This window comes from Triticum urartu, chromosome 3 (assembly GCF_003073215.2).
Source record: "Triticum urartu cultivar G1812 chromosome 3, Tu2.1, whole genome shotgun sequence".
Classification (NCBI taxonomy): Eukaryota; Viridiplantae; Streptophyta; class Magnoliopsida; order Poales; family Poaceae; genus Triticum; species Triticum urartu.
Genome location: NC_053024.1, coordinates 296,733,430 through 296,757,249, shown reverse-complemented (window position 1 = coordinate 296,757,249; position 23,820 = coordinate 296,733,430).

The window sequence follows — 23,820 nt, the reverse complement described above, 5'->3', positions numbered from 1 at the left end:
AAGGTGGGTTAAAGGCTTGTCATGGAAATATGGGAGGCATGATATAGCAAGTGGTAGGTATCGCGGCATGGCAATAGAGCAAACAACTAGCAAGCAAAGATAGAAGTGATTTCGAGGGTATGGTCATCTTGCCTGCAAAGTTCTCCGAGTTGACGAAAGCTTGATCCTCGTAAGCGTACTCAACGGGTTCCTCGATCATGTATTCGTCTCCCGGCTCTACCCAAAGCAAGAACACAAGCAAAGGAAACACAATCAACCATGGTGCAATGCGCAAGCAACATGATGCAAAACATGGCATGATGTGCGGGATGTGATATGCAATGCATATGCGTGCTCCAGAAGGAAAAGATTGACCCAGGCCTCAACTTGTCAAACCAAGTGTGCCGCTGGAAAGATGAGTTGATTTCAGTCAAAATCGATATAAAGATCACCGGAATCGGATGCACGGTTTGCAAATGACAAGCAAAACAAGAATGATACAATTATGCGATTAACAGCACGATGCCATCTAGAATGCAACAAGAAACTAAGCTAATGCACTCCAACATAGCAACAAAGCACATGGAAGTGATCTACTCAAGATTCTTGACAAAATATGAACACTGAGCTATGGCTAAATCACAAAAGAGCAGGTTCAAACAAGCATGGCAAAAGAGCAAAAGATATCAGCTTCACAGACTTGGTGAAAATACTAATATATCAAGAATTAACATCAGGAAGCAATGTTTAGAGCAAGATAACAACATGCTACAGGAACAGAACATAGAAATACAAGGCATGGCATGAATCTACTCAAATCATAGAACAAAAGTCCCTTACTGACCATAAGCCAAAAAGGATCAGAAGATATGATGGCACCCATGTAAACATAGCAAGTTCCGTTAACAGATTCACTCACCACAAGGCCTCTTTGCGAGGTCGATTCACTCACCACAAGGCATTGCATGAAAATATAAGCATAGCAATAGCAATAATACATGTTCATGAAGCTAACCATGGCAAGAACAAGTTCATAGCCTGCATGGATCAACTACAACAACCTTGGCAAAATTGATTAACACGTAAACAATCTGCCAGGAACATTTTATAGCAAAAGTAGAGAAAGATTGAGTCATTCTAGGTCACTCCATAAATGCAAATAGGGACATGGATGGCTAGAGCATGACCATATGTCCAAATCATCCTTACTGAACATACTCAAAAGAAGCATGGATCTCACTGTAGCAACATGAATACATGGCCTAAAAATAACAGCAGAGCAAAGACTTAGTGAAATTCTAAGTCTCTGAAATCAGCAATATCACGAGAGCTACTTTGCATGCATGTGCTAGTCACCACATTGATCACAAAAATACATGGCATACACCCCTGTAAAGATGGCATGGCATAGCCCAAAACACTTGTAGAGCTCATGCCCATATGCAGCACACAACAATTGTAGCAAAAATGACAAAAGCTCATACTCTGCTAAGAAACAACACCTAACATTTTATAGCACTCTTGCATCAGTCATTTGGGCATCAAGATGGACTGAAACAAGCATGGCACAATGGAACAAAATGAAAAGCACATCATGATAACCATTTTGATATATCATGCATGCAAAATGGAGCTACGGTGACAGAGTTATGGCATGTTGAACAGGGCTTGAAAATGCAAAAATAAAAGACTTGGAGGAATTTTGGGTCAACCCTAGGGTTTGTCTGGACTGGATCTGGATCTGAGTTGCACGGATGACGAGGTTCGCTGGAGAAGGAGATCACCGGAGTCCTCGCGGTGGCCGGAGCAGAGGAGGGAATGGCCGGAGACGGCGGAGCTTGCCGGATCCGGTCGGCGACGTGGCGGAGCACCGCGTGGGCGGCGACGGGGAGGGGGGGTCACCACGACAGTGGCGGTGGCGGCCGGAGTCAGTCGGCGGCGGGGCGACCGGCGTGGAGGTCGCGGGCGAAGCCGGGCGGCGGGGCGCGGCGAGCGAGGTCGCGGGCGGCGGAGGAGCGCTGCGGGCTCGGGGGGGCGTCCCGGGCCAGGCGGGCTGCTGGCGCGGGGGCGGCGGACGCGCCACATGGCGACACGGGAGTGGCTGAGGACGGCGGCGCGATTTTTGTCCGGTCGGACCGGACGTGTCCGGCAACGCGGGATGGAAGAAGGCTAGGGTTCATCCGCGAATTTCGGAGGGGGATGTTTATTTATAGGTAGAGGGAGCTTGGAGAGTCCAAATGGAGTGCGGTTTTCGGCCACGCGATCGTGATCGAACGACCGAGAGGGTGGAGGGGGTTTGGATGGGTTATTGGGCCACTTTGGAGGGGTGCTGGGCTGCAACACACACGAGGCCTTTACGGTTCCCCGGTTAACCGTTGGAGTATCAAACGGACTCCAAATGGCACAAAACTTGACAAGCGGTCTACCGGTGGTGTACCAAGGCCGCTTGGCAAATCTCGGTCCATTCCGAGAACGTTTAACACCCGCACACGAAAAGAGGCAAAAGGGGGCGCCGGAGGACATAGGAGTGTTGGATTGCAAAACGGACAACGGGGAAAATGCTCGGATGCATGAGACGAACACGTATGCAAAAGAGATGCACATGATGACATGATATGAAATGCATGACATGGAAAAAATGCAAAATGAAGAAAAAACCCAACCACGGGAAATCTCATAACTTAGAGCCGAAAATGGCAAGAGTTGGAATACAAATATGGCAAATTACATCCGGGCCGTTACACCTCCGACAAGTACTTTTCCTACAAGATGGAGGATAATAGCTCACGAGTGAGCATGTACTCAGAATATCTGGGTAGTACAATCGCTTGAATCAAGTGGGAGTTAATCTTCCAGATAAAGATAGTGATTGACAGAGCTTCGTGATAAACTATCATTATATGGGAATCATTTTCACGGGAGTGGGAGTTAATCAAGTGGGAGTTAATCGTCAAGCGATTAGAACTTCGTGATAAACTATAATATGTACGGGATGACGAAAATGATTCCCGAGCTCCAGATAAAGATAGTGATTGACAGAGCTTCGTGATAAACTATCTTTATATGGGAATCATTTTCACGGGAGTGGGAGTTAATCAAGTGGGAGTTAATCGTCAAGCTATTAGAACTTCGTCATAAACTATAATATGTACGGGATGACGAAAATGATTCTCGAGCTCTTCGCGATGCTGAAATCGACGAAGGTAGAAATCAAGAAAAAGCATCAAGTGTTGATGGTTGACAAGACCACTAGTTTCAAGAAAAAAAGGCAAAGGAAATGAAAGGGAACTTCAAGAAGAATGACAAGCAAGTTGCCACTCCCGTGAAGAAGCCCAAAGCTAGACCTAAGCCTAAAACTGAGTGCTTCTACTGCAAAGGGAATGGTCACTAGAAGCGGAACTAACCCAAATACTTGGCGGATAAGAAGGATGGCAAAATGAACAAAGGTATTTTTGATATGCATGTTATTGATGTGTATTTTACTAGTGTTCATAGTAACCCCAGGGTATTTGATACCGGTTCAGTTGCTAAGATTAGTAACTCTAAACAGGAGTTACAGAATGAACAGAGACTAGTTAAGGGTGAGGTGATGATGTGTGTTGGAAGTGATTCCAAGGTTGATAAGATCACCATCGCAGACTCCCTCTACCTTCGGGATTAGTGTTGGACCTAAATAAATGTTATTTGGTGTTTGCGTTGAGCATGAATATGATTGGATCATGTTTATTGCAATACAGTTATTCATTTAAGTCAGAGAATAATTGTTGTTCTGTTTACATGAATAAAACCTTCTATAGTCATACACCCAATGTAAATGGTTTATTGAATCTTGATCGTAGTGATACACATATTTGTGGCACTGGCGTTTAGGTCATACTGGTGTAAAGCGCATGAAGAAACTCCATGCAGATATGCTTTTGGAATCACTTGGTTATGAATCATTTGATACTTGCGAACCATGCCTCATGGGAAAGAAGACTAAAACTCCGTTCTCCGGAACAATGGAGCGAGCCAATGACTTACTGGAAATAATACATACTGATGTATGTGGACCAATGAGTGTTGAGGCACGCGGTGGGTATCGTTATTTTCTGACCTTCGCAGATGATTTGAGCAGATATGGGTATATCTACTTGATGAAACACAAGTCTAAAACATTTGAGAAGTTCAAAGAATTTCAGAGTGAAGTGGAGAATCATCGTAACAAGAAAATAAAGTTTCTACGATCTGACCGCGGAGGCAAATGCTTGAGTTATGAGTTTGTCCTTCATTTAAAACAATGTGGAATAGTTTCACAACTCATGCCACCTGGAACACCACAACGTAATGGTGTGTCCGGACATCGTAACCGTACTTTATTAGATATGATGCGATCTATGATGTCTCTTATCGATTTACCGCTATCATTTTGGGGTTATGCATTAGAGACAGATGCATTCACGTTAAATAGGGCACCGTCTAAATCCGTTTAGGAGACAACTATGGTTTGGCAAGAAACCAAAGTTGTCATTTCTTAAAGTTTGGGGTTGCGATGCCTATGTGAAAAAGTTTCAAACTGATAAGCTCAAACCCAAATCGGAGAAGTGCGTCTTCATAGGATACCCAAAAGAAACTGTTGGGTACACCTTCTATCACAGATCCGAAGGCAAGATTTTTGTTGCTAAGAATGGATCCTTTCTAGAGAAGGAGTTTCTCTCGAAAGAAGTGAGTGGGAGGAAAGTAGAACTTGATGAGGTAATTGTACCTTCTCTCGAATTGGAAAGTAGCTCATCACATAAATCAGTTCCAGTGATGCCTACACCAACTAGAGAGGAAGCTAACGATAATGATCATGAAACTTCAGATCAAGTTACTACCGAACCTCGTAGGTCAACCAGAGCACATTCAGCACCAGAGTGGTATGGTAATCATGTTCTGGAAGTCATGTTACTAGACCATGACGAACCTATGGACTATGAGAAAGCGATGATGAGCCTAGATTCCGATAAATGGCTTGAGGCCATGGAATCCGATATAGGATCCATGTGAGAGAACATAGTGTGGACTTTGGTTGACTTGCCCGATGATCGGTGAGCCATAGAGAATAAATGGATCTTCAAGAAGAAGACTGACTTTGATGGTAATGTTATTGTCTGCAAAGCTTGACTTGTTGCGAAAGGTTTTTGACATGTTCAAGGAGTTGAGTACGATGAGACCTTCTCACCCGTAGCGATGCTTAAGTCTGTCTGAATCATGTTAGCAATTGCCTTATTTTATAATTATTAAATCTAGCAAATGGACGTTACAACTGCATGTATTCTCAAACAAGAGTTGTATATGATGCAACCAGAAGGTTTTGTCAATCCTAAAGGTGCTAACAAAGTGTGCAAGCTCCAGCGATCCATTTATGGACTGGTGCAAGCATCTCGGAGTTGGAATATACGCTTTGATAATGTGATCAAAGCATATGGTTTTATGCAGACTTTCGGAGAAGCCTGTATTTACAAGAAAGTGAGTGGGAGCTCCGTAACATTTCTAATATTATATGTGGATGCCATATTATTGATTAAAAATGATGTAGAATTTCTAGAAAGCATAAAAGGATACTTGAACAAAAGTTTTTCAATGAAATACCTTAGTGAAGCTGCTTATATAATAGGCATCAAGATGTATAGTGATAGATCAAGACACTTAATTGGACTTTCACAGAGCACATACCTTGATAAAGTTTTGAAGAAGTTCAAAATGGATCAGCCAAAGAAATGGTTCTTCCCTGTATTACAAGGTGTGAAGTTGAGTAAGACTCAAAGCCCGACCATGACAGAAGATAGAGAGAGAATGAAAGTCATTCCCTATGCCTCAGCCATAGGTTCTATACGATATGCCATACTGTGTACTATACCTATTGTGTACTTTTCCATGAGTTTGGCAAAGGGGTACAACAGTGATCCAGGAGTAGATCACTGGACAACGGTCAAAATTATCCTTAGAGGACTAAGGAAATATTTCCCAATTATGGAGGTGATAAAGAGTTCGTCGTAAAGAGTTACATCGATGCAAGCTTTTACATTGATCCAGATGACTATGAGTCTCAATCTGGATACATATTGAAAGTGGGAGCAATTAGCTAGAGTAGCTTCATGGAGAGCATTGTAGACATAGAAATTTGCAAAATACATACGGATCTAAATGTGACAGACCCGTTGACTAAACTTCTCTCACAACCAAAACATGATCACACCATAGTACTCTTTGGGTGTTAATCACATAGCGTTGTCAACTAGATTATTAACTCTAGTAAACCCTTTGGGTGTTGGTCACATGGCGATGTGAACTATGAGTGTTAATCACATAAAGATGTGAACTATTGGTGTTAATCACATGGAGATGTGAACTAGATTATTGACTCTAGTGCAAGTGGGAGACTGAAGGAAATATGCCCTAGAGGCAATAATAAAGTTGTTATTTATATTTCCTTATATCATGATAAATGTTTATTATTAATGCTAGAATTGTATTACCCGAAAACTTGATACATGTTTGGATACATAGACAAAACAGAGTGTCCCTAGTAAGCCTCTACTAGACTAGCTCGTTAATCAAAGATGGTTAAGTTTCCTAACCATAGACATGTGTTGTTATTTGATGAACGGGATCACATCATTAGGAGAATGATGTGATGGACAAGACCCATGCGTTAGCTTAGCATAATGATCGGTAAGTTTTATTGCTATTGCTTTCTTCATGACTTATACAAATTCCTTTGACTATGAGATTATGCAACTCCCGAATATCGGAGGAATACATTGTGTGCTATAAAATGTCACAATGTAACTGGGTGATTATAAAGATGCTCTACAAGTGTCTCCGAAGGTGTTTGTTGGGTTGGCATAGATCGAGATTAGGATTTGTCACTCCGAGTATCGGAGAGGTATCTCTGGGCCCTCCCAGTAATGCACATCATGATAAGCCTTGCAAGCAATGTGACTATGACTAATGAGTTAGTTGCGGGATGATGCATTACGGAACGAGTAAATAGACTTGCCGGTAATGAGATTGAACTAGGTATGAAGATACCGACGATCGAATCTCGGGCAAGTAACATACCGATGACAAAGGGAATAACGTATGTTGTCATTACGGTTTGACCGATAAAGATCTTCGTAGAATATGTAGGAACCAATATGAGCATCCAGGTTCCGCTATTGGTTATTGACCGGAGAGGTGTCTCGGTCATGTCTACATAGTTCTCGAACCCGCAGGGTCCGCACGCTTAAAGTTCGATGACGATTTTATATTATATGAGTTATGTGATTTGGTGACCGAATGTTGCTCGGAGTCCCGGATAAGATCACGGACATGATGAGGAGTCTCGAAATGGTCGAGAGGTAAAGATTCATATATTGGACGATGATATTCGGACACCGAAAGTGTTCCGGGGGTACTAGGTGCACATCAGGTCACCGGAAGGGGTTCCCTGCATCCCCCCGACAACTGCATGGGCCTTAATGGGCCAAGAGGGGGACATACCAGCCCCAGAGGGGCTTGTGCGCCCCTCCCATATGGGCTGGCCAAATTGGAGTAGAAAAGGGGAAGGAGGAAAGCAAAAAGGGAATAGGATCCCCCCCTCTTCCCTTCCTACTCCGAATAGGAATAGGAAAGGGGGAGGCCAAATTGGGAGGACCCCAAGTAGGAGGGCGCCCCCTTGGCTACCTCTCCTCCCCTCCAATCTATATATATGAGGGGGGGCACCGCTACAACACACACCAGAAATTGTTAGCCATGTGCGGTGCCCCCCTCCATACTTTACGCCTCCGGTCATATCTTCATAGTGCTTAGGCAAAGCCCTGTGCGGATCACTTCACCATCACCATCACCACGCTGTCGTGCTGACGAAACTCTCCCTCAACACTTTGATGGATCAAGAGTTCGAGGGACGTCATCGAGTTGAGCGTGTGCAAAACTCGGAGGTGCCATACGTTCGGTGCTTGATCGGTTGAATCGAGAAGACGTTAGACTACATAAACCACGTTAAACTAACGCTTCCGCTTTTGGTATACGAGGGTACGTGGACACAGTCTCCCCCTCTCGGTGCTATGTATCTCCTAGATAGATATTGCGTGAGCATAGGATTTTTTTTTTGAAATTGTATGCTACGTTCCCCAACACCTACATCTACTACTACTCCACCCATCGGCCGCTATCCAGCATGCATCTAGGGTATTAAGCTATAAAAACGGAGTAATGCATTAAGCACATGATGTAGACAAAGTAAACCCAAACAATATGAATAAACCCCATCTTTTTATCCTTAATGGCAACAATCCAAATATGTGTCATGTGCCTTTCTGTCACTGGGATTGAGCACCGCAATATTAAACCCATCACAACTCACCTCTCCCATTGCAAGATAAATCAATCTAGCAGGCCAAACCAAACAGATAGATTGGGGAGAAATACAAAGCTATTATAATCATGCATAAAACAATTCAGAGAAGAATTAATTAACTTTCATGAATAATATGATCATAAACCCACAATTCATCGGATCCCAACAAACACAACACAAAAGAAGATTACATCGAGTAGAACTCCGAGAAGATCGAGGAGAACATTGTATTAAAGACCAAAGAGAGAGAGAACAAGCCATCTAGCTACTAGCTATGGACTTGTAGGTCTGCGGTGAACTACTCATGCATCATCAGAAAGGAAACAAGGATGATGTAGAAGTGAAAGTGCTAGTTATCGACTAGAGGGGGGTGAATAGGCGATTTTTATGAAAGTCTTCAAAACACGAGGTCTTTGAAGACAAACAAATGAAATGAACCTATTGATATGCAGTGGAAGATAGACTACACTAGACAAGCCATAGTCAAGTAAGCAATATAGTGAAAGTACGAAGATTATCAGCAACTAGGTAGTATGGATCAGAATGGAAGACAGTATGAAGCCAAACAGGTAATAGTCTTCACACAGTGAAGTCAATCAGATCAGTCAAACAAGCAATGACTTCACGAAGACAAACTGAAAAGTAAAGGGAGTTGGGGATAGAACCAATTGCTTGGTGAAGACAGAGATTTGGTAGACCAGTTCCAGTTGCTGTGACAACTGTATGTCTTGTTAGGGAGGCTGAGATTGAACTCAGAAGACCACGTCTTCACCTTATTCCCCTTGAGCTAAGGACACCCAGTCCTCGCCCAATCACTCTGGTAAGTCTTCAAGGTAGACTTCCAAACTTTCACAGACTTCGTTCACCGACGATCCACAATGGCTCTTGGATGCTCAGAATGCGATGCCTAACCGGCTGGAGGATTCACAGTCCTCAAGTGTAACAAGTCTTCAAGTCACGCAGACAGAAAGACTTCAGTGATGCATAACACTCTTTGGCTCTGGGTGTTTTGGGTTTTGTCCTCGCAAGGATCTCTCTCTCTCAAAGGCTTCGGAGGTGGGTTGCTCTCAAACAACAAAAGCCGTGCACTAACTCCGAGTAGCCACCAATTTATCGTGTAGGGGGTGGGCTATTTAAAGCTAGGAAGCAACCTGACATGATATGTCTGAAATGACCCTAGGTCACTAAGGAACCGACACGTGTCCAATGGTCGGATTTCAAACATACGCGGCAGCTTGGCTTGGGCTACAAGCAAAGCTGACTCATCCAACTCTGGATAAGACTTGCTCTCATTGTCTTTGCTCGAAGATATAGGATTTTGGTTGAGCATCACATCACTCATCTGACTTTGTTCACTTGGACCCCACTTAATAGTACGGTGGTTCCTATGACTCAATAAAGAAGAAAAGGAAACTACGAAATAACTATGTCTTCGCACTCCATAGTCTTCAAGTGAATGTCTTCACATGTCATATTATTCATCGTGAATGTCTTCACGAACCACCGTTGTCTTCAATGTCTTCACACATTTTTAGGGGTCATCTCTGATGGGTAAACTGAATCAATAAGGGACTACTACTTGTGTTATCCTACAATTCTCACAAACACATTAGTCCCTCAACCAAGTTTGTCGTCAATACTCCAAAACCAACTAGGGGTGGCACTAGATGCACATACAAGAAGCCCTTCGTGATCTATTCCCCCTCCGGTAGAGTACCGGAGAAGGCCTCCAAATGGTATCTCGGAAGAACAGAAACTTGCAGTGGAAGAAAAAGAGTTTTGGGTAGATCTCTAATGTATTGGGAACATTTGAGAATTTATAGAGATGGAATTAGGTCAAGATGTGCCATGAGGGGCCCACAAGCCCAAGGGTGCACGCATGGTGAGTTGTCGCTCCCTTGTGGCTCGTCTGGTCTTCTCCTGGACCTTCTAGGGTCTCTCTTGGTCTAGAAAAAATCATCAAAAAAGTTTCATAGTGTTTGGACTCCGTTTGGTACTGATTTCTTCGAAAAGCCAAAAACAAGCAAAAAAACAGCAACTGGCACTAGGCACTAGGTTAATAGGTTAGTCCCAAAAAATGATATATAACTTCATATAAAGCATCCAAGATTGATACTATAATAGCACGGAACAATCAAAAATTATAGATATGTTGGAGACATATCAAGCATCCCCAAGCTTAATTCCTGCTCGTCCTCGAGTAGGTAAATGATAAAAATAGAATTTTTGATGTGGAATGCTACCTAACATGTCTATCATGTAATCTTTATTTTATGGTATGAATATTTAGATCTGAATGATTCAAAGCAATATTCTATAATTTGACATAAAGACAGCAATACTCAGGCATACTAACAAACAATCATGTCTTTCAAAATAAAGATGATAAAGAACGTTCTCCCTACAAAATCATATAGCCTTGTCAGGCTCCATCTTCTTAACATAAAGTATAAATCGTGCACTACCCCAGCGTCAACCAAGCAATTGGTTCATACTTTTTAACGCGCTTTAGTTTTTCAACCCCCACGCATACATGAGCGCAAGCCATGGATATAACACCATGGGTTGAATAGAATGTGATGGTAGAGATTAATATGGACAAGACAAAAAATGAGAAAGTCTCACATCGATGCGGCTAATTAATCTACGGGTTATGGAGATGCCAATCAATTGATGTAAATGCAAGGAGTAGGGATTGCCATGCAATAGATGCACTAAGTGTATGGAAGCTCAAACTAGAAACTAAGTGGGTGTGCATCCAACTTGCTTGCTCTAGAAGACCGCGAGCATTTGAGGAAGGCCATCATCGAAATATACAAGCCAAGTTCTATAATGAGAAATTCCCACTAGTATATGAAATTGACTACATGGGAGACACTCTATATGAAAACACGATGCTACTTTGAAGCACAAGTGTGGAAAAATATAGTAACATTACCCCTTCTCTCATTATTGTATGGGCTCTTTTTGGCATTTTTTATTTTTATTCTTTATATTTCCTCACTGGGGCAATGCTCTAATAATGAATAATGATGAACATCGCACCTCTATTTACTTACAACCAAAAATTACAACTCGATACTAGAAGAAAATATGACTCTATATGAATGCCTCTAGCAGTGTACTAGAATGTGTAATGATCTAGTGTAACTTGTATAAAAATGATGAACAATGGCTGAGCCACAAATACTATGTCAGCTGCATGATCATGCAAAGCAATATGACAATGATGATGTGTGTCATATAAATGGAACGGTGTAAGTTGCATGGCAATATATCTCGGAATGGCTATGGAAATGTCATGATAGGTAGGTATGATGGCTGTTTTGAGGAAGATATAAGGAGGCTTATGTGTGATATAGCGTATCATATCCATGGTTTGGATGCACCGGCAAATTTTGCACCAACTCTAAGGTGGGAAAGAGCAATGCACGACACCGAAGAGGCTAGCAAATTGTGGAAAGGTGATAGTGCATATAATCCATGGACCCACATTAGTCATAAATACCTCACATACTTATTGCGAAAGTCTATTAGCCCTCGAAGCAAATTACTAGTACGCATTCCCCTAGGGGAAGGTTGGTAGGAGTTAACCATCGCGCACCCCCGACCTTCACGCAAAGGAAGACACTCAATAATAAATCGTGCTCCAGCTTCTTAGCATAACAGGAGACTATACGTACATGCTTCGGGAATCACAAACCTTAACACCAATATTCTTACTAAACCACAACTACTCACTAGTACAACCCACATATCACCATCTCTATATCTCAAAACTATTGCAAGGAATCAAACTTATCATATTCAGTGATCTACATGAAAGTTTTTATTATATCCCTCTTGAATACTCAGTACAAAACAAATACACTTCCATGATGATACATGTTTATCACAGTAGGTCACATTTTCTATCATGCATGTACATCCATGACCAATTTATAATAGAATCAAGATAATCATACCCATGCTGTCATTGAAGTGTTCCACGACAATACCAAAATTATCATCATGGAAGTGTGCACTTCCATGACGATAAATGGCGCATCATGGAAGTTCTTTCGTCAAGGGTAACCGACACATGGCATCCACCATAGCGAGTCGCCGTTAAGCTATCGGTTCTAGTCTGGATCCGATAACCCATTAACAGCCCGGGCCAATGGGGATTTTCCACATGTAAAATTCCCATTCGCCGACGGATCCATGTGTCGGCTCAGCGTTGGCACAGATGTCATCCAGCGAATGGACGGGACGCACCTATGATACGTTGACACGTGGCTCAGCCCAACAATGGCCCATTCAGGTCAAAAGACCGGCCCATTTGACTTGGTCAAAAGGTAACGGCTCGGCCCACTAAAAGCCTGTTAACAGCATGTTCGCATATAGCCCATTTACAGCCCGCTAACTCACGACCCATTATGGCCTATCCGAATTAGGCCCAGTAGCATCATTTGGGCCGTCCAATATGATTCCAGCTCGTTGTTACTTCCGGCCTATTTATGGCCCATGACGTCTTTCGGCCCATATGAGGCCCTTTATAACTCTTGGCCCATTAACCGCCCGTGGTGAACCTGGCCCATAATGAACAGTATACCGCTTTATGCCCATTAACGGCTCATTTCCATTGGGCCGTTTCCAGCCCGTGTTATCTTTCGGCCTACTAAGGGCCCATTTATTCTTGGGCTGATTTGCAGCATTCGATTACTTATGGTCCGTTACTGGCCTATTCCGCTTGTGGGCCAAATTCAGCTTGTGGTTAAAGTCGGCCCGTTTTTGGCCCGTTAATACGTTGGGCCGTTTTCATAGCGTCATCAAATATGGCCCATTAACGACATGATGTGTACTACACAAATTTATTCTTGTAGACTCGTGTTAGGCCTCCAAGTGCAGAGTTTTGTAGGACGGTAGCAATTTTCCCTCAAGTGGATGACCTAAGGTTTATCAATCCATGGGAGGCATAGGATGAAGATGGTCTCTCTCAACCAACCCTGCAATCAAATAACAAAAAGTCTCTTGTGTCCCCAACACACCAAATACAATGTTAAATTGTATAGGTGCACTAGTTCGGCGAAGAGATGGTGATACAAGTGTAGTAATGATAGTAGATATTGATTTTTGTAATAGGAGCAATAAAAAACAGCAAGGTAGGAAGTAACAAAAGTGAGCACAAATGGTATTTCAATGCTTAAAAATGCGGCCTAGGGTCCGTACTTTCGCTAGTCTATTCTCTCAACAATGCTAATATAATTGGATCATATAACCATCCCTTAATGTGCGATGAAGAATCACTCCAAAGTTCTTATCTAGCGGAGAACATAAGAAGAAATTGTGTGTTGGGCATGAAACCACCTCAAAGCTATTCTTTCCAATCAATCTATCCAAGAGTCCATACAAAAATAACACCAAGTTACCCTTTCCGGTCAATCTATCCAAGAGTTCGAACTAAAATAACACCATATGAGGGGCCCACCACCCACCAGCACACGGGCAAGGCCCTTGGTGCACCCTGGGGGGTGGTGGCAATCTCCTTCACCTTCTGCCCCCCCATGAAGCTTCTAGCATCATAACAATAACTATTTCTCATAAAACTTCTCATGTTAAAGTAGCAACCAATTCACATGTTATGGTTCAAACATTGCCTTCTTGATGCGGCTTGAACTACATCGGTATTTCCCCAAAGAGGAAGGGATGATGCATCACAGTTATGGTAGGTATTTCCCTCAGTGATGAGATCAAGGTTATCGAACCAGTAGGAGAACCACGCAACACTATGTGAACGGCACCTGCACACAAAGAACAAATACTTGCAACCCGACGTAAAACAAGGGTTCTCAATCCCTCCTGGGTAAAAGATAGGTAAAGTTGTAGTAGATTGGATAAATAGATCTCGCGGGAACGTGAGATAAAATAAATAATAATAAATTGCAGCAAGGTATTTTTGGGTTTTTGGATTAATAGATATGAAAATAAAAGCAAATAAAATAGATCTCGAAGGCAAATATGATAAAGAAGAGACCTGGGGGCCATAGATTTCACTAGTGGCTTCTCTTGAGAAAAATAGCATATGGTGGGTAAACAAATTACTGTTGGGCAATTTATAGAACTTCAAATAATTATGATGATATCTAGGCAATGATCATTATATAGGCATCACGTCCAAGATTAGTAGACCAACTCCTGCCTGCATCTACTACTATTACTCCACACATCGACCGCTATCCAGCATGCATCTAGTGCATTAAGTTCATGGGAAAACGGAGTAATGAAATAAGAACGATGACATGATGTAGACAAGATCTATTCATCTAGTAATAGACCCCATCTTGTTATCCTTAATAGCAACGATACATACGTGTCATTTCCCCTTCTGTCACTGGGATTGAGCACCGTAAGATCAAACACTCAAAAAGCACCTCTTCCCATGACAAGGAAAATTGATCTAGTCGGCCTAACTAAACCAAAGATTCGAAGAATAAATACGAGGCTACAAGTAATCATGCATATAAGAGATCAAGAGACTCAAATAACTTTCATGGATAAAAACATAGATCTGATCATAAACTCAAAGTTCATCGGATCCCAAAAAATACACCGCAAAAAGAGTTACATCAAATAGATTTCCAAGAGACCATTGTATTGAGAATCAAGAGAGAGAGAGAGAGAGAGAGGAAGCCATCTAGCTACTAACTATGGACCCGTAGGTCTACAATGAACTACTCACGAATCATCGGAGAGGCACCAATGAGGATGATGAATCCCTCCATGATGGTGTATAGATTGGATCCGTGGTTTCTCGAACTTGCGGCGGATGGAATTGTGTTTCATCGCCTCCCCTAGGGTTTTTGGAATATTGGGTTTTTATAGAGCAAAGAGGTGGTGCGGGAGGCCACTGAGGTGGGCATTACCCACCAGGGCGTGCCTTTGCCCCCAGGCATGCCCAGGTGGGTTGTGCGCCCCTCGGGGCACCCCTCTGGTACTTCTTTGTCTCGTCCTGTGTCTTCTGGCCTAGAAAAATTCTCCAAAAAGTTTTGCTGCGTTTGGACTTTGTTTGGTATTGATTTTGTGTGAAGTAAAAAACAAGCAAAAACAGCAACTGGCACTAGGCACTTTGTCAATATGTTAGTCCCAGAAAATGATATAAAGTTGCTATAAAATGATTGTAAAACATCCAAGAATGATAATATAACAGCATGGAACAATAAAAAATTATAGATATGTTGGAGACGTATCACTTCTCTTGAAACTTAACAACCTATATTCTTAGTCACCAAACAATTGCGATTCAACTTATTCAACAAAGTGTAAATAAGAGCTCCACATATTCAATCATCCCATAGTCTTCTACGATTGCTAGTACTCAAAGCATATTTTTAGAAAAATGGCATCCATCAAACACAGAGAAAGATAGGGGCTTAATGTTTCGCCTCCCAACTTATTTATCATAGAGATAATTGTCAACAATAATAAATCATGATCAAATATATTTGACCGGCCATATGTGCCTACATCTTTCCCCACCACATGATGCTTGCCAACTAGAGAATAATTGATGTTGAAATGAGAATGCATACTATTGACTCTTGCATAAAAGCAAATACTAAAAAGTAAAAGATAGGCCCTTCGCACATGGAAGGAGAGGTTGTCATGCGCTTTTTATTTTGGATGCCCAAGCTCTTAAAGCAAAGGAACATCACGTTATATTGCCCCTTATGATAACAACCTTTATTATGCACTCTGTCGCTTTTATTACTTTGCCATCACAAGTTTGTACAACGCTTATTTTCCCTTACAATAAAAGGTCAAACATATTTAGGAGCAATTTTTATTGCTTTATGCACCAATGACAACTTACTTGAATGATCTTATTCAATCCATAGGTAGGTATGGTGGACACTCATGGCAAGAAACGAGGTTTAAGGATTTTTGGATGCACAAGTAGTATCTCTACTTAGTATGAATTTTTTCCTAGCAAAAGATCCTAAGCAAGCACCACATGTTGGAGGATTCATAACAATATAACTTCTATGAAAATATACACAACCATACACTACTGGAATTAGGATCTTTGCCATCAGCCAGCTCTTTGCCATCTGCTAGCTAACGGCAAAGAAGGTCATTGCCATCGGCTTACAGAAAACTGGCGGCAAAGTAAGAGCTGACGACAAAGATCATGTTTGCCGTCAGATAGCTCTTTGCCGTCTGCTAGCAGATGGCAAAGAGGGAGGGTGGCCAACTAATGGGAACACCCTAACAACCACTTTATTTGTCGTGTGCTAGCAGACGGCAAAGAAAGTGGCCAACCTAACGGCCATTCCCACCAGCCCCACCACACTAGCTACGCTCTTTGTCGTCTGCTAGCAGACGACAAAGAAATTCAACCTAACTAAAAAATGGTCAGCCCCGCGCCCCACCCCCCCTCTCTCCCCTCACCTCACCTGTGCCGCCCTCGTGCCCGAGCGGCCGCCGCCCCGCGCCGCCCCCGTGCTCGAGCCGCCGCCGCCCCACACCTCCCCCGTCGCCGGCCGCCCCGCCCGGCCATTGTCGGATTCGGGGTTACGCAGACCCTTGAGAGGTTCGAACACTGGGGTGTGTGCAGACCATGTGCCAGAACAACGGTTAGACCCCTCCGCCGATGCCCCAGATTGGTATAGCGACCATGGTGAGTTTCATTTCAATGGTCATTAGTTACTAGTATTCAAATTTTAGTTGCATCATGCTAACGAGACATTGGAAATGATCATTGGTGTAGCATACCTCCCGACAAACATCGACCCATCCTTCTCCGTTTGGCACTGGCGCAACCTCGAGCGGTCCTTCTCCGTCTGGCACTGGCGCAAACCCGACTGGTCCTTCACCTCCGTGATGATGGTAAGTTTTCCCAAGTGTTTTTCTTAACAAATGCATACTTAGCTTAAGAAATGGCCTACTTAGCTCCAAAATGACCTATACTTAGCTTATTTTCCTCGAAAATGACATAATAACCTTACTTAGCTCCAAAATGACATATTTTACCTAGGATAGCTATAAAATGACCTATACTTAGCATTTTTCCTCCAAAATGACTTGATATGCTTAGTTAGCAAAAATGGCATAACTACCTAGGATAGCTCAATAATGATCTATACTTAGCTTAGCTAGTTCATTTTATGACATAATTAGCTCACTTAGGTGGCATAATAACCTTGGTTTAGCTCCAAAATGACTTATACTTAGCTTATTTTCCTCGAAAATGACATAATAACCCTACTTAGCTCCAAACTTACATATGTTACCTAGGATAGCTATAAAATGACCTATACTTAGCATTTTTCCTCCTAAATGACTTAATATGCTTAGTTAGCTAAAAAATGGCATAACTACCTAGGATAGCTCAATAATGATCTATACTTAGCTTACCTAGTTCATTTATGACATAATTAGCGTACTTAGGTAAAAATGGCATGATAACCTTGGTTTAGCTCCAAAATGACATAGACTTAGCTTATTTTCCTCCAAAATTACAAAATAACCTTACCTACCTCCAAAGTGACCGATTTTGACTAGGATAGCTCTAAAATGACGTACACTTGCCATTTTTTCCTCCAAAATAAATAAATATGCTTAGTTAGCTCAAAAATGGCATAACTACCTAGGTTAGCTAAAAAATGACCTATATATGTGTGAAATTCTATGAAATTGAATGAATTTAAGAAAAAACAGGCAAAGCTGCCACATGGCAGCTACCTGTGCAACCTGGGGGCACTAGGCTGGCCTATATGGTTGCTTTGTCGTCTGCTGGCAGACGACAAAGACCTTTGCATCTTTGCTGTGTTCCAGCAGACGACAAAGCACGCTGTTAACCCCTTAAGGTCCATGTGCCCACTACACCACAGCACCAAATTCCCTACTGACGTTGGTCGGGAAAGGTCAGTATACACCAACATACAGTTGGTCGGCAATGTTTCTATCGGCCTGTAGGTCGGTAATGCTTGTACAGGCAACTGACTGTCGGTCGGGAATAGTCAGACATTTAGTGTCCATTTTCGGATGGTAATACGCTTACACCCAGCCAACCATCGGTTGGGAAACATTACCGACCGACAAATCGTTGGGCCATCAAAATAGCCCACGCCAGTCGTTTGGGCTAGCAAAATTTAGCTCGCGTGTGGGGCTAAAAAAGGCGTCGTGCCAACCAGGCCCAAAAATCCTCCAACCAACCTTTCTCCCTTACCCCACATTAACCCTATCACCACCCACGCATTCTTTCCAGCGACGGCACCGCCGTTCTCTTGTTCTCTTCTTCGCGCACCGCCGTCCGCTCCGCGGCTGCTCCATCTCCTGCTCAGCTGCCTCACCTTATCCCCTCCTCCTCCCACTTTCTCTGCCTTTTTGTGCTCCCGTGCTCCTAGTGCCTCCTTCGGGCTCTCGCAGCCAGATGTGGCCACCTAGGGTTTGCTGCAGCCGGAGATGGCTACCATGGAGGTCGCCCCCTTCAGATCTAGTGGCCCAGTCCTCTACCAGGTGCCATAGTGAAGGAGGACAGAGCGCCATCACCAGGATGGTGATGGGTGCGCTCTGGCCCTCCTTCCGACCGGTGTCTACCTTGCTCTTGGGGTAGCACCGAGCGAGGGCGGCGACTACAAGATGCAGCAGAAGCGGCGCATGGCCAAGAATCTAGGCCTCCGACCATTGGCGGTTGTTGTTGTGGAAGAAGGGGCGGTACAGAGTTCGTGCCTCCGCCCTGTTCAGAGTTGCCTCCATCAACTTTGGAACTCCCGGTAAGCATATCTTCATCGTGATTGTGTAAAAAGCTGGATATGGATGAAGACGAAGACCAAGGGCAGATTTCGTATATCTGCTAGCTTTACATCTGTTTTCTATAGTTTATTTTTGCCGCGTGAAGCAGGATGAGTTTAGATTTGTTCATGAAATTGGATGGAATAGAGATAGGACTGTAATGCCCAGATGTATTTTCAAGTGGATACCTATTGCCTAAACTACAAGAACACTAAGAGAAGGTCACTGAATCCAATTTTAGTTTTTGGAGCTCCCAAATAGACACCGTGCTTCATAATTAGCTCCAAATTCTCAATCCTGTAGCACTAACATTATTTGGTAGAACAATGTAAATATGTTTCACAACAATAGAGGTACATGATAAAAACCATATCCATATGATGATACAAAAAGCGACACCTAAATCAAGTGCATACAATTCTTAATCCTGTCTCTAGGTACTTTAGTTTCCAAGAAAGTCTATCCCTCAACAACCTTATTATCTTAGTGATTCCTGATCTTCCATCAAAGAATATCAATTCACTGCAAATACAACACCATTATTATCAATTTCTTTTCATTGCTATCAAGTACTACCTCTGTACCAAAATATAAGACGTTTTTGTAGGCTAAACTAGCCTACAAAATTGTCTTATATTTTAATATGGAGGCAATAACTTTTTGACCGTAATCCAAATCGAAACCATCAAAATCGTTTGATTTATAGGGTTCTTCCTCTTGGAAGCGGCGCAATTTGTTGGCTTGCTCATCAGCTGTGATACCCCATGTTCCCTGTCCGCACCTACTGGCGAGTTCTTCCCGAATGCTTCTGTATATTCCTTTGGCTGTAACTCATTGCATGAGAAAACAGGTTCCATGCCTTTTCTTTTCCATCTGAACCATGTGAAGACCCATTTCCAGTAATTCCATTAATTCCCTGCATCCTTTGGTTCAGCTATTATTCTGTTAGGCTTTTACTATTGATTCAGACATGCTAGTTATTTAGCATTTTTGTGAGACATTCATAGCTATTATGAGGGTGCTCCTTCAGTAAATATTTTCTTACCTCTGCCATGTCAGGGGCACTTAGACACGAAAGGATATGTTTCAGATATGAAGGTATGCAAATATATACAGCATCATCAAGCAATGGAGGAAGCCAGATCTCAAAATTGACAAAAAGAAATGTAGAACTTAATTAGTTCTTGGAGCATATACCTAGATGATCATAGATCATGTAGGTCCATAACATGGAAATGCTCTTAGAAAGGTGGTTTACATGGATGTTGTCCTCTGTTTGTCTAACCAAAAGTATGGCGAGTGTTACCACAATGTACTCCCTCCGTTTCTAAATATAGGACCTTTTAGAGGTTTCAATATGGACCACGTACGGATGAATTGTTGGTTGGCAAAGGAGAACACCATCTAATTGTTGGTTGGCAAAACATACTCCGTCGGACAGTTGGTCGGGAAAGCCCAACACTAAGCCCATCAGAATGTTGGTCGGGAAAGGCCCATGGCTGCCCCAACGAACTGTTAGTCGGGAAAGGCCCATTTCTACCCCAACAGACTGTCGGTCGAGGAAGGCCCATAGCAGGCCCAACAGACTGTTGGTCAGGAAAGGTAATAGCCGACCAGCACTCGGTCAGGAAAGATGTGTCGGTCGGGAAAGGGTTTTCCCATCTGGACTTTTCCTAACAGACACGGTCGGTCGTCAATAGTCTTTCCCGACCGACTGTTTATTAGCGAAATCTGTATTTTCGACCAACCTAGCTATTGGGGATATAGTGTTGTGGTGTAGTGGCCGTCCAGGCCCTTTGCCATTTGCTGGCAGATGGCAAAGGCCTTTGCATCTTTGTCGTCTGCCAGCAGATGGCAAAGTTCCCTTTGCCGTAGTTTGTTTAGCCAGATGTGTTGCCATCTGCTGGCTGACGGCAAAGGCATTTGCCATCCACCAGGCATGCCTTTGCCGTCAGCCATGGCAGATAGCAAACTCCCTGATTCCTGTAGTGATAACTCATTACATTGTCTTCTTGTCCAACTTCAACTAATTTTCTCAAGTTTGGAAATAATTAATTGGTATTCACAATCATAGAAGATGTCCAAGATAATATATTTGTATGTGAAAGTTCTCTTCCTTATACTAATCATTCATGAATTGCTTGTACGACCAATTTTGTATTATCAAGCGTTAATAGATTTCACTTTCTATACCCAATTTGAAGCTACTACTAGGCATGATATGAACATACAATTTCAAGTTCATAATATTCAATTCATTCAAAAATTTACTTTTAGGATATAACTGAAGCACAAGAGTAAATGACAAGCTACTCCAAAAAGATATAAGTGAAGATCAAACAAGTAGTTAAGTAAATGGGTAGCCATTTGAGGACTCTCTCTCTCATTTAAAGACTTTTAGGTCTAAGTATTTTATTAAAAAAAGCAAGAAAAACAAAATAAAATGTCATTCCAAGAATAGCACACATCATGTGAAGAAGCAAAAACTTAGGCTCAACCGGGACTAACCGATAATTGTTGATGAAGGAAGGTGGGATGCCTACCGGGGCATCCCCAAGCTTAGATGCTTGAGACTTATTGAAATATTATCTTGGGACACCTTTGGCATCCCTAAGCTTGAGCTTTTGTGTCTCCTTAATTCCTTTTATATCACGGTTTCCCTAATTCTTAAAAAAATCATCCACACAAAACTCAACAAGAACTCGTGAGATAAGTTAGTATAAATCAATGCAATAACTTTATCATTCTCTACTGTAGAAAATCACTAAAATTATTATTTAAAATAGCATACTAAATGCCTCTGCCTATTTAACACTCCTATCCTCAAATAGAACCATTAAACAAGCAAACATATGCAAACATAACAACAATCTTCCAAAACAAGACAATTTGTAAAGGATGCAAGAATATTCATACTTCTTTAACTCCAAAAATACTGAAAATTTACCACATTGTAGAAAATTTTATCATAGATTATTTTGTAAAAAAATCAAGATTTTATCACATTCTGACTTTTTTTTAACAATTTAGACAATGATAGAAAACTTTCTGTTTTCAAACAGCAACATATAAACATGCAAAATAAGCATGGTAAAGGATATACTTCACTTTTTTATTGAAATGAAAGATGCAAAACATTATTATAAATAGCAGAAAGCAAATACAAATAAAAAAATGACGCTCCAAGAAAAACACATATGATGTGATGATGTCTACTATGCAACTTTATCCTTGTAGACACGTGATGGGCCTCTAAGCGATGTGTTTTGTAGGACAGTAGCAATTTTCCCTCAAGTGGATGACCTAAGGTTTATCAATCCGTGGGAGGCGTAGGATGAAGATGGTCTCTCTCAAACAACCCTGCTACCAAATAATAAAAAGTCTCTTGTGTCCCCAACACACCAAATACAATGGTAATTTGTATAGGTGCACTAGTTCGGTGAAGAGATGGTGATACAAGTGTAATATGGATAGTAGATATTGATTTTTGTAATAAGAACAATAAAAATAGCAAGGTAGCAATTGATAAAATAGAGCACAAATGGTATTGCAATGCTTGAAAATGAGGCCTAGGGTCCGTACTTTCGCTAGTGCAATTTCTCAACAATGCTAATCTAATTGGATCATATAACCATCCCTCAAAGTGCGATGAAGAATCACCCCAAAGTTCTTATCTAGCGGAGAACATAAGACAAAATTATTTGTAGCTATTCTTTCCGATCGATCTATCCAAGAGTTCGTACTAAAATAACACCAAAGCAAATTTAGATTCATAATACTCAATCCAACACAAAGAACCTCAAAGAGTGCCCCAAGATTTCTACCAAAGAAACAAAGACGAGAACCTGGATCAACCCCTATGCATAGATTACCCCAATGTAACACCGGGAATCCGCGAGTTGAGTGCCAAAACATATACCAAGTGAATCAATATAATGCCCCATTGTCACCATGGGTATTCATATGCAAGACATATATCAAGTGCTCTCAAATCCATAAAAGTATTCAATCCAATAAAAACGAAATCTCAAAGGGGAAACTCATTCATCACAACAAGATAAAGAGGGATAAACACCATATAATCCAACTATATTTACAAAGCCCGCGATATATCAAGATCATGCCATCTCAAGAACACGAGAGAGAGAGAGAGAGATTAAACACGTAGGTACTGGTACAAACCCTCAGCCCCGAGGGTGGACTACTCCCTCCTCATCATGGTGGTCGCCGGGATGACGAAGATGGCCACCGGTGATGATTTCCCCCTCCGGCGGGGTGCCCAAACGGGGTCTAGATTGTTTTTTCGTGGCTACAGATGCTTGCGGCGGCGGAACATCTGATCTTGGGTTACCCCGAGGTTTTTTTGAATATTTGGCCATTTATAGGGTGAAGAGGAGGTGCGGGAGGTCACCGAGGAGGCACAACCCCCCTGGGTGCGCACAGGTGGGTTGTGCTCATCTCGGGCCTCCGCTCTGGTACTTTTTTAGCCCATACTGGGTCTTCTAGTCCAAAAAAATCTCCAAAAAATTTCGCTGCGTTTCGACTCCATTTGGTATTGATTTTCTGCGAAGTAAAAAAACAAGCAAAAAATAACAACTGGCACTGGGCACTATGTCAATAGTTTAGTCCCAAAAAATGATATAAAGTTGCTATAAAATGATTGTAAAACATCCAAGAATGATAATATAACAGCATGG